Below are 13,410 nucleotides of genomic sequence, written 5' to 3' on the forward strand. Positions count from 1 at the left end.
ATTCCATCTTATTCTGCATGTTTTCTTCATGCATGAAGTAGACAGCTAGCTCATTAAACTATATTTTCTTGGATCATTGAAATTCTTCTTGTTTACATGATTTTTGGGTAAATGTCAATGTTTGATGCAGTGCAGGTGTTTCAAAAGTACAGAGAGATCTCATAGTCAACAACCTCCTTCCAACTTCATCCATCCATGATCATTCCTTGCTTTCACTAAAACCCTCGCCAATTTCATCATTTTACAAGGAAACATCTCCAAGCTTGTTGAGAAAATATAGCCATCTCCCAACTTTGGCTTTGAGTTCTAGAGTGATCGTAGATATTTCCTTACCTCATTCCATCCACCAAACACCTTCCCTAAGCCTTCCATCACCTTCAACACCAATCCTTTTTCTCTCGGATGTATCCTGTAGGTTTTCCTGTAGTGGCCTGTTTTGAGGTCGAATTGAGGGAGAAGCCTCTAGGAAGCTAGAAAACGTCACCTATTCATCTTTTCAACCTTCTAACCATTCACCATCATCCCTAAGCCACCAGCCACATCACCAAAAGATATTAGCTTCGCACTTTTCCATAGAAAATGACAAAAAGAAAAACAGATTTATTTTAGTCATTTCCATGCAGAGTAGTAGAATGTTTGATGTTTTGAATTTACATGCTTAGGACAGTAGGATTGCATGCATGTTAACTTAGCATTCTGTTGAAGCATATCCTCTCAATAGTTAGTTAGAAAATGGTGTGTGTTTTAGCATTTGATTTCAGTCTTTTTTCCTTACTGCAGTAGACAAGCTTTCTCTTAGGATAGATTTCTCTTTGCCTCATTAGTAATCAAGCTTCTTTTGAATCCATAGAAGTCTGGCTTGAAAAACCCTAGTGGTCTATCGTCAGCTGAGCAGTGACAAAGAGCAGACCCATCACTTTTACTTGTGTATAAAACACTGTCACCTCCAAGTTTGTACGAACCTCCGCTTGATAAAGTAAAGTTGGTAGCTTCAGGAGTTGCAACATTCTTGTTGCAATACTCGTGCTCGTCAACATGCAAAGGAGGACTTGGGGGAGCTCTTATTGAAAATTGGCATGTGATTTGTCATGAATAGAGGAAGCTTAAATATACTGAAGTAACTTGACTTGGAGCTTGTAGCTATTTCCTATGTCTTGAAAATGTGGAGGAATTATATCATTTGCAGAAAATTTGAGCTAAGGATAGATCATACAGGTCTAAAATATTTTTTTGAGTACTAAACACTAAATGCAAGACAAAATAGAATGGTGAAATTCCTTGGGAAATATAGGCTTGACATAAATCATATCAAAAGGAAACATAAAAATATGGTTGATGCATTTAGCAAGAAGCCATTAAGATGCATGCTACAACCATTAGCATGTACAAAACATATTAAAGAAGTAGAATTTTAGAGATTGTAACAATACAGAAACATTATGGTACATTAAAGAAGCATTATAACAACAAAATGCACAACATTATTTAAGGATTATGGGATGGAAGAGAATGGGTTTCTCTCTTACAATAACACAATTTATGTTCTTATTTATTAGGAGTTGAGGAAGTGTTGAAGGAAATTCACATTGTGTTGTATGATGGACATTTATGTTACTAGAAAGTTGTTGCAGGTACAATGGGACAATATTTTTGGCTTGGAATGAAGGAAGTTGTGGTTGATAACATAGTCATAGACATAGGATTTTAGAAGGTAAATGTTGATTGTAAATATCTAATAGAATTGTTATAGCCATTTCCCATCTTGAATGGAAATGGATAGTAGCTACAATAAATTTCATCACCAAGTTACCAAGGACATGAAGGCAACATGATTCCATCATGATAGTTCTGGATAATTTTACAAAGGTTGCATATTTTATCTTATCTAGGAGGACAAATAAGGAAAAAAAATTTGTGAAATTTATGTGAAATAAGTTGGCATAATGCATGGTGTAGTTAAGGAAATAGTGTTATATAGATGTTTGAATTTCACTTTCAATTCAGAATGTTATGTTAAATTTCTATTCCTAGTGAGGAATGCCATTTTTCATGCTTAAGTGGATAGCATTCATGATCTTAAGAATCATGTCACTTGCATATGTGTGTTACGTTGCACATATTTCTACATCTTAGATTAGCATTATAGTCAAATTAGTAGTAACGTGCCTTAGATGGTGTTATAGACGTATTTGGGCATTGCAACCCCAATCACATATGTCCATAAACCAAGGGCTTATAAGTCCCTAAAAGTGTTGTTTCATACCCTAAAGGAGCAAGGTTAGTTGATTACATCATCTCCCAGAAGTTCTCCTTGAAAACCTACTCAGAACTTGTCAAAAATGAACCATATAGATTGCTCAGTGCCAAGGGTGCGATGCATCTCACCTGCCACATGCAAAAAGTGCGATGCATACTGGAAATCCCTCTTGTAGGGTGCGATAAGTGAGAGCAAACAAATGGCAGAAGTAGTTTGCTAGGTGGAGACCCTAAGAATCTTCTAGAAGCTTCTCATTTGACACTTGCCTCTCTGAATTCACCCAGGGATGAGTAAGAGATCATGAAATCTCCAAGTGGAACCAAGAACTATCAGAGAGATGACACTAATCAAAATCCCAGAAGCTGACTCGCCCCCCTGCAAACATCTATATATGGATCCCTCATCCCAGAGATCCAGAGGCTGGAATTTTGTAATTTGCAAGGAACTGCTGTTGGTTTCTCTTTGAAGACATTGTTGGGAGATCTTTCTTTGTATGAGGTGAAGAGGGCTTTCATACTGGGAGGATGGCGCTGGGTCAGACCAGTGGGTTGTAATCCTCTATTCTACTACTTCTATCAATAAAGCTATTTGAGTTTTCCTCCATATTCTTGTATATCTCCGAATCTTGTATTGATATATGAATTTGTATGGTTAATATACATCTGATCCTATATTTTTTATGGTTATAGATCTCTAAGCTTTGATGGTATTATGCTGCTTTGACTCTACAGGTGCTCTTTGAAGCAGGACAAGTAAGGAAGGAGTGACGAAATTCTGTCAAAGGAGAAAGGAAACAAGCAAGGAGCTAAGCGAAAGACTGAGGTTGGTACTCTCTACTTCTTTCTCATCTATCTCTCATAAAGGAAAACACAAGTGACTTTAGTTTGTTTGTTTCTAAGATAGCTACCCGTCTTAGTGGGACTAGTAGCTCTGAATAGACACTAGTTTTCCTGATAACAAAATGGCGACTCCACTAGGCAGCGAATAGTTTGATTGTTTGTCTCTATTTGTTTGCTTCATAAACTATAGACGGAGCCTGAAGTTAAGCCAGCTAGCCTTCGAATTGCATTTGCTATGCAAGTGCAAAGTAGATCAATGCTGCTTCAGTCAATCTCTGGGTTTGTTTATGAACTGAACAACTGACTTGCAAACATCCTAAGTGCCCTGGTGGTAGCTCAAGTAACCTTATTAGATCAGCCCCTAGACTTTGTATTTACTGACTATCATTAGCTCAGCCTAAATCCCTAAACTAAGCTGCAAACTGTGACCAAAAACCAAGTTAAAGTCTCGTCCCTGGACCATCACACTATCTCCTTTTGGTAGACTGGATGCATCACACCTCCCATGTGCAGTAGGTGGGATGCATCCCCGTTTCCCTATGTTACAGGTGCGATGATCAGATAAGACTTTTTCTACCTCCAGATTTTGGTTTTTTCTTCACTGTCTTCAACTTTATTAAGGAGTTTTGCTGTCTGTGATCAATATACCACTGTTGAAACTCCCTTCCTTTGCATTATTCAGCCTCCATTGTACAAAGAATTGCGAATTTTTTTATGTATTTTTCGCCATTTACAGTTCTCTTTTACAAAAAAGTAGGTTAATCGAACTATCATCTTTTGATTTGAAAGTGTCGCAAGTGTCGTTTTCAGTCAAAGAAAAGAATCCTACTCTTTGTGATAGTCAATTACACTGTTACTCTTGTATTTGATCTGAATTAATAGTATTTCAAGTGTCGAAAGCAGTTTTCAATTCAAAATCACAAAGTGTCGTCCTTGTCTTCCTTTCGTTTTTTGAAAAGAAAATTGTTAGTACTATCGCTTTGAGAGAAAAGATAATTCAGATTTGTACTTAGCATTCTTTTTGTCATTCACACATTAAGAAAGCAAAAAAAAAATACATGCATGTGCATTTGCATTTAGACTGCTTGTTGATTTTGATTCAGGACAGTGCATTCTAGTGTGTGCTCTCTGCTCTATGTTGAAAGAATTTCGCTTCTCTTTCCTTAGTAGCTAGGATTTTCATTGCAAAAAGAAGAGTAAACAACTATTTATCATCTTGGATTGCATATTTAGGAGTTGTATATCTACATCACGTGGTGAACCTTAAAGGCAAACTTCTTAAGAAAGATCAACTGTAAAATAAATTCAATGAACATAAAAATGCTTTGGAACCTAACGCACAACATCTAGAAGTCTAGGCTAGAGATGTATTCCGACGTCGTAAAGCCTGGTAACTGTCACTTTCATCGTAGGTTGGGTGATTCCTCCTCTTTAAGACGACAAGTGCCAGTATGGACTTGTGCTCCCACGTACTGTCGAGTATATAATGGGAGACCACAATATGCTATATCCTTTATCGTTAGGAAGCCGTGTCTGCCGCCCTATCGATCGCAATGCACTGAACACAACATTCGGGAAGATTGACTGCCGTACCGTAAAAAGTATTCTGCAGTTTTGTGATTGGTTTGGTAATCCCTCTGTCTAGATTTCTAGAGTAGTCTCTTTCATTCCTTTTCAGACTCCTTAAAGGAAAAGGTCTATCTCAACACTTGTCACTTCAGGCTCATTGAAAATCGAAGGCGACTAGAGTCATCTTTAGCTTTTTCTTGACTCTTAAAAATTGAAAAAGCAAGTTGTGTCAAAGCGTCATAAAATTTATTTTAATCAAAATAACGTCACTATTCCCTCGTTGATCTTAGGTTGAGAAAATGGAGTCCACCAATCAAGGATTTCCCCTTGGGGGAAATCCTAGTCCTTTCTCCTCTTGGGGAGATGTTGGTGCACCTCATATGGCCACATTGTCCCTTCCAGGACTAACAATTGGCCTGCCAGTATGGCTCTTCTCGACCTCTGTCATTCAAAGCACTGTGATTCCTGAGCAATCAAATCAGCAACTAGATGATACTAGAGTTACCCCCCAACCTTCTACTTCATTTGTTTCTCCCTCTCCTTCTTCCTCTTCGCTTGGTGAAGTTGGTAAAACTAAAAACCAAGTAACTGAGAAGAAGAAGAAAGGGAAGGAGAAGGAGAAGAAGAAGAAGGAGCCAACGACAAAAAGGGGCAACCGTACATTGTCTAGCGAAAATCCACACGCTACACCATCCAAACCTAAATCTCCATGTGTCATTTGCAAAGGGGACCACTATCATTGAGATTGTCCTTGCATGCCACGGATTGTAAGGGACTGGTCTCCCCACTTGCACAATCCGGTGTCGTCAACCTTTGACGATCATGTTGAGATTACACCATCAACTAGTGAAAAGGAAGTCAATGGACAGAAAGGAAGATCTAAATTTCCTTGCAGACTGTGTGAAGGAAATCATGCCATCCACCGTTGTCCCTTCTATTAGTGCCTAGATTTGCCTCAGGCTGAAAAGACAAGGTTCTAGGTCCACATCAAACCACGCTCAGCCTCGTAGCTAGCCCTACGAGGACAGGAGAGGGCTCTCTCCGGGTCAATCTCAGCGAAAGATAATCGATGGGGCTTGAGATGACTAATTTAACAACTGATCTTAGGCTAGGTATGAAATGCAAAGTTTTGAGTTGAGTTTTTGGGGGTTTTTTTGGAAAAAGGGACAGGCAAATTTTGGGTCCGGGGATGAGGCCAGATTTTTGCAGAGTTCAGGTAGGGGCAAGATAGGCAGTAGTTTTGATGCTTTGGATCAAATGAATGGGTGGATTAGATTGGTGAGGAGCCAAGGAGGGCAAGAAGGTCTCAAGAGTCCTCCTCAAACAGATGAAAACATGAAGAATTAAACAAAATATCCAGGTAGAGCATAACAGTCCAATGAATTCTACCTTAATCACTCATTTGTTTAATTGCAGAAGACGAGAGAAGGGAAAATGATACACATAAACATCAATGAACTTACAAGTACATAGAGAAACACACCATCAAAACATAGAGCCACATGCATCCCAACAAGTGCTGCAAAACCCTGGTCTTTCCTTTGCCAAAATTGCAGAAATGAAATGTACAATAGAGAGCCAAACAATCCCAAGTGTCCAACCCTGAAAATGACTTAGAAATTACATAATATAGACAAGCCAAACCTATTCCCTTGCCTCTGGGGGTCGAGCTCATCATTCTAGGAGCTGTTTGAACTAATTCTAAACAAGGAACTGAAATCTAGATAGTCAAACAACTTACCCCTATATGCTAGGAAATTGATTCATTCACTCACATTTCACCTTTTGGTGAATGAATCGTCTAGAACAAGTAAAAATGTGCCAATATTACATCATTGTTATCAAATTACATCATGAAAATTCAAGAATAACATCAAGAAGCAAAACTGGTCAAAATTGGGTGAATTACTGAGCTGAACAGTGAAAAATAGGCAAAAATCCTATATGCGCCGCGCCTGATTCTCTATGCATCGTGCCACTTTGGAGCTGATTTTGAGGCACTTCCCGAAGTCCAAATTGAGCTCAAGTGTGCTTTTTTAAAATCCCTACCTATCTACTTTCCAACCCAAGTGGAATTTCTAAATTTGGCCTCCATTTGCCCCTCCAAAAGTCAGTTCTCCCAACATTGCTTCCTGTGTGTCAAAATAGGGGCAGTGAGGTCATTTTTTGAGTGTTTTTGACCTCCTGAGGACTCAAAACTTGCCCAAATTTCTTGGCCATGCACCAAAAACCATTATTTTTCATGCAAAATCTAGAAATGCAAATTTTTTTCAATTTGGAGCTCCCTAGCAAAAGCGTGCACCACATGGCGCGGCGCATAGGGAGAAAAACTCTGTTTTTTAGTGCCAAAATTTGTCAAAATGCCAAAAATGCCCCAAATTTCTTGAAATTTGGGCTGGAGCTTCTCCATCAAGTGTCATGCTAGGCCAAAGAGGCTTCGGCCAATATCCGAAGACGATCATGCTCCTTTTGCCTCTTTTGCTTCCTTATTGCCTTCTTTAATTTTGCATTTAGATTCCTTATTCGGGCATTGCAAACCTTGTTCCGCGCCATGTAGTGGAAAGCCATGTGTCTCAGCAATGCTTTGTCTCTATCGGCCTTGTCTAGCAGTCCCTCCAACTAGATGTTGATTCTTTTGAGCCAAGACTCCCGATCGTCATTAATCTCTTGCTCCAATGAAGTGAGCTCAATCCTCCTCCTTTGTGCAGCTTGGTGATTCTCGTGGATGTTTTGTAATTCCATGATTGCTTACTAATCTTCAAGCTATTTGTTCCTCTGCTCCAGGTATTTCATAGTCCACTTAGCCCTCTCCAAGTCAAGGGATAAGGCTTTGATCTCTGTTTGCTGCTCCTGGATGATCTCCCTAAGTTTGGCACTTTCCGGGCCCATATCTGTATCATCATCATGAATGAGAATGAAGTCGGTCTCTTGTTCACCTGAAGGCCCCTCATCCTACATTGGCCTCTTGCCTTTGTCTTGTACCTGTGGTGCTGATGTCGGAAGTGAGGCCCCTTCCACACCGGGTGGAGATAACACTCGCTTCGCTGCTGCAAACAAATGTCTAGTGCCCCTCTGATATGTAATGAATACCAGCACACTAACGGTCTCATGCCACTCATACTGATGAGAAGGTCCACCTGTCTCATGCCCAACCTCTGAAAGCCCCTGTGAAGCTCTGAAGAAATCACAGGAGATGAAAAAATCCCAAGTGATGCCCTGTAATCCAAGCTGATGAACCACCAGAATCTTGATGAGAGCAAAATGATAAACATTGTTAAGTTGCTACTGAGGGGTTTTGTGCTGCACAAGGGTGGTCATCCTCTCTATGTTCTGGCAAATGAAAGACAGAATGTTCATCATCTGTACCATGGTGAAATGCATGAACAACCTGATGTGATAAGCATATAAATGAGAGAACCGTCCCTCACAGCTAAAATACTTCATGATTAATTTCATTAGTGGAGCATATTCATCTTTGAGATATCGGAATGGAAACACTCTCTTGAGCTGCCTCAAGAAACCGGTTTTAATATATGGCTCATAATGCCGCCAGTCAATCTTCTTCCTCTTGGTCCATGGTTCCCCAATGTTCGGTATGCCGATTTCCAGTGAGACAGATTCTGGCGTAAGTGTGAAGGTGACACTAGCCAATGTAACCTGATCTCCATGTAAATGCAGTACAAATAGATGAGCCAACTCATGATGAAATTGAAAATTAGCCACCTTTTCACAAAACTCATAGCATGACTGATGCTGAAAACAAAAAATGGCTAGAGGGCAGCCCTGTAATTCAGTGAGGGTGATTGGTTCTTCTCTGATATGTCTACCTCCGCCATGAGGCCTCCGAGATGCATGTTCGCCATGGGTGAATCACTTTGGGCTTCCACTTCATAGTCAGATGAATGCTTAGATGCCATGACTGCTATACAAAATGCCTTAGAGAAAAAGATGCTGGTGTATGAAAACTGTGTGGACTGCTGTTTTAGTGATGTGCCTAATCTCTATCACCAAAGAGAAAACAGTGAAACAGGGACTGTTAGGAAGGGGGCAAAAATAGTAAGGGATTAGGGACTATTGGGACAAATTTTGTTAGGGAAATGTAGGAGGGTTTGAAGGGTTTTATGTATAGGGTTAGGAGAGTTTTGTAAGGTTAGGATTTAGGGTTTGGAATTTTAGAATTCGGGACAGAGAATTTGGGATAGGGGTTTGATAATTTTAGGGAGTAGGGGAACTTAGGAATGATAGAAATAAGGGAGAAATGGGATGGGGGAATGAATTTGGTGAAAACCCTAAACAACAGTCTTCATGTGAGGATTTTGACATGGTAGGGTTTGAGTTTTTGTTTAGGCATTCACCACATAAAACCACATAATATACACCTTAAACTTTATGAATGAACAGCAAAGGTGGAGCTCAACCTACTTGAAATCAAGAAAATGCAAGAGATTTTGGCAGTTGGAGACTGTTCTGGAACTTTTTGGTCTAGCCAGCTGTATGCACCGCGCAGTTTGCCCAATGCGCCGTGCCTTCCTGTTGCACCGCGCCCATGTTAATTTACATTGTATGATCGTGCCCAATGCGCCGCGCCTCCCCAGTGTGCTGCGCCACCTGCTATATGCGCCGTGCCTCCCCAGTGCGCTGCGCCACCTGCTATATGCGCCGCGCCCGGTTTTTAACACAGCTTTAGCTTGAAACTTTTCAATTTCGCCCTCTCAACACTAGACTTCGACCCTCTTTGATCTCTTGGATGCAAATGAATGCTTTAAAACCATGAGAACATCTTATAGTGATGGATTTGATTTTTGTTTCTCACAAACCCACTTTGTAATGTTTTGACTTGGCATTTTTTTCACAATTAATATATCTTTGTCTTTTTGTTTCCCTTTTGATTTTTTGGCTTGAATGATGAATCTTTTGTCAATTTTTTGCAGGGATAGTGGCATGTCTTGACAAAGGAAGACCAGGGCTACGCCTGGAGATTTCAACAACTGAAAAACTTTTTGAAAATTACATGACAATTTATTACAAAACGAAATGATGAATTTTCTTCAAAACAGAGTTTTGAAGAAAAGTCATAGTCGAGCATATGATGATGAAAATATTGAAAATGAAAACTTATTAAGGACCTCCCTCATGAGTCTGCTGGCATTATTGGACATTGTTGAAGACAAAATTAACTAACCCTAGACCTAGTGACTGAAATGACTCTTACTGATCAATAGACTAAAACAGGACTGTAAGTGATTTTAAAACTTGATTTTGATGAATAGACTTGAGCCAGCAATGATAAGGCATGAGGGGTAATGAATGACAAGACCCTTCTATCAGATTATGGCATGCCCCTAGCGGAATGAAGCTAAGTGAATCGAGCGAGACACCTAAAAATGAAATGCAATAAGAGAAATGATCTCTGATGGAGGGATGACCAGACCGACTCTAACATTGGCTCCGATGGGGATGGTAGCTCCAAGGAGGTGCCAAGAATGGTAGATCTCTGGGAGAGCTAGATAGTGCCTTCATCCATTGGGCTATGGAGTCATTATTTCGACAAACAACACAAGACTTTGACTTGTTTATTGACTGCAACCTGACTCAAACCGACTCAATTGTGAAACTGAAATGACTGAAAAACTGACTCAACAAACTGAACTCAAAACTGAAATCTTTCTTCAGAATTATAGCCTTCACTTCGGGCCCCAGACTAAAGAAAAGATCACAGCACACACTTGCAATGATACTGAAATAAAATGGTATTTACAATGACAATGTGAACATCAAAAATAACTCAGAAATGATACTACTTGAGCAGCCGACCATTGACCGGCCCTCCGGGACAATCTTCCCCGTTCATCTCCTTCAAAAGAAAGGCATTCTGACCTCGATATGCTGCAATCTTAAAAGGACCTTTCTAGAGATTTTCAAACTTACCGTGCTTGCCCTTTTCCTCATTCCTTGCATCCCATTTCAGCACCACATCATCCAACTGAAATTTGTCCACCTTTGCTTTTCTGTCATAAATCTTTTTAATTCTCTCCTGCAACTTGAACGTGTTTTGAAAAACTTCTTCTCATGTCTGCTGCAAATGAATCATTTGATTTAGTCTTCTCTGCATTGGATCATCTTCACTACCAGCCTCTTGAAGAAGTTTGACTACCGGAGCTGCGAGAGAGGTAGGAAACACTGTATCAACTCCATAAACTAGCTCAAAAGGGGACATACCAATGGATTTCTTTTGACTCACTCGATCTGCCCAAAGTGCATGGACCAACTTCTTATGCCAACTTTTCTTATTTATTTCTAGCAACTTCTTAATGATATTAACCAAAGATTTGTTGGAAGACTCCGCCAGTCCATTGCCTTGTGGATGATAGGCGGTTGAGTGCCCCAAAGTAATGTGATATTTACTACAAAACTCAACCATCCTTTTTGACTTGAAAGCTACTGCGTTATCAGTGATTAGCTTATTCGAGCAACCAAAACGAGACAAAATATTATTCTCAAGGAATGAAATTATTACCACATTCGTAGCTTGCCTAGTGGGAATTGCTTCAATCCACTTCGTGAAATAATCCGTCGCTGTGAGGATCCATCTATGTTGACTTGAAGAAGCAGGATGAATTTCACCAATGAAATCTAACCCCCACTGCTGAAAAGGAGCACTCACCTCAATGGGCTTAAGCGGCAAAGGCCGTAATTTATGCTTTCCTTCAAAAATCTGATAGTTATGACAGCTCTTGACAGTCTTGAACACATCAGCAAACAATGTTGGCCAATAGTATCCAACTCTCAGAATTTTATTTGCCGTTGTTTTCCAAAAAAGGTGACCACCACAATCTCCTTTATGGAAATCCTCCATGACCTGCTTCGATTCTTCTTCCACCAAAAAATTTAATAAAACGCCACCAGGATCTTTCCAATAAAGTACAGAATTCAAAATACAAAACTTAGCAGCCTTTAACTTAAGAGTTCTAGCTTTATTTCTAGCCATACCAAGTGGCGAGGACAAATTCTGAAGCACATATATGATATCTAAATACCACGGAGAAAGAACAAAGATTTCAGCTACTTGAATTGACGGACCTTGCCCATTTTCATCGGACATAACAGTAATTAGATTTATGTCTAAGACGTGCAGATTTGATTCAGCCATTAACTTTGCCAATCCCTATCCTTTAACAAGCTTTGTGGGCTTTGTCTCCACATCATACTCTAGCAAAGCTGCAATGCACTTGCCTCGTCTTCCTTCTGGATCTGTTTGTACCAAAATATCTTTGACAACAGCGTTAGGAACATAAGCTAAAATATGGGAATGCAGAATATATACGCGGAAATCTTTCAATGCTTTTACAAGTGCAAGGGCTTGCTTCTCAATAATGTTGTATTTCAAAGCTGCATCTCTTATAGTTCGGCTGAAGAAAGCAATTGGTCTTTCATGCTCATCTTTTTTCTGCATTAATACAGCTGCCATAGTATGCTCTGAAGCAAATGAAAACAATATAAAATCCTGAGTGTAATCCGGGCTGATTAGAACTGGAGCTAAAGAAAGAGCCAATTTTACTAGATTGAAAGATTTTATAGCCTCTTTGGTCCATTTCACTTGGCTGTCCTTCTTAAGCATGTTTGTAATTTCTCCTAGGTGTTCAACAAGATTAGGTACAAAGCAGTGTAAAAAATTCATCTTACCATTAAAAGATTGAATCTCCTTCTTGTTTCGGGGAAGATCGATTTGCTGAATCGCTTCTACACGTGCTGGATCAATACGAATGCCATCTTTTGATATGATGTGTCCAAGTAGTTTGCCTTCATCCATGGCGAACAAGCTCTTCTTCAAATTCAGCGACACACCATATTTTCTGCACTTTTGAAAGACAGTTTTCAAATGATACATGTGTTCTTCATCTGAATTGCAAAACACCGTCAAATCATCAAGGTACACAACCAAGAAGACATCCTTCTCATTTGCGAAAGCCATATCCATTGCCCGCTGAAATGTGGCACCTGCGTTCTTCAAACCAAAAGGCATTTTAGCGTAATGAAAAGTTCCCCATGGAGTGGTGAAAGCTGTTTTGTCTCGGTCATCTTCATGGACCAAAATTTGGTTATATCCAAAATAACCGTCGAGTAGTGACATACGAGATGCTCCAACTACTTGCTGAAGTATGTGATCCATTTTTGGCAGCAGATAATTATCCTTCAATGAAACTTTGTTGAGATTCATAAAATCAATACACAAACGAATCTCACCTGTCTTCTTTCGTACGGACACCAAATTAGATATCCAATCAGAAAATCGGATGGGAACGATGACTCCTGATTTATACAACCTGTTTACCTCCTTCTCAATTGATGGCAACAATTTTGGATTAAGCCTTCTTAACTTCTGTCTGAAAGGTTTCTGATTAGGCTTAACAGGAATTGTGTGCTGAATTATATTTGTATCATATGTCTTCAAGTCGGAATAGTCCCAAGCAAACACATCTGCAAAGGATGACAACAAACTATTATATTTGGCCTTTACCTTTTGTGGCAATGTTTTGGACAGCTTTACCATCTTCGGATGTTCAGCTGTTCCAATATTCACATCTTCGACTCCTTTCTCTGTTGGCTGCAATGTTGGTTTGCGGGCTACGTCATCATGATCAAAGAGTTCTTTTAAAGGTATCACATTATCCTTGAGTTGCAACACTTCCATTTGATTGATCTGCACATCATCTTTTCCATCATCATATTCTACATCAATTGAGG

The sequence above is a fragment of the Pinus tabuliformis genome, chromosome 2_1 (assembly GCF_031772625.1).
Source record: "Pinus tabuliformis cultivar Carrire ecotype Pingquan chromosome 2_1, CPIR1, whole genome shotgun sequence".
Classification (NCBI taxonomy): domain Eukaryota; kingdom Viridiplantae; phylum Streptophyta; class Pinopsida; order Pinales; family Pinaceae; genus Pinus; species Pinus tabuliformis.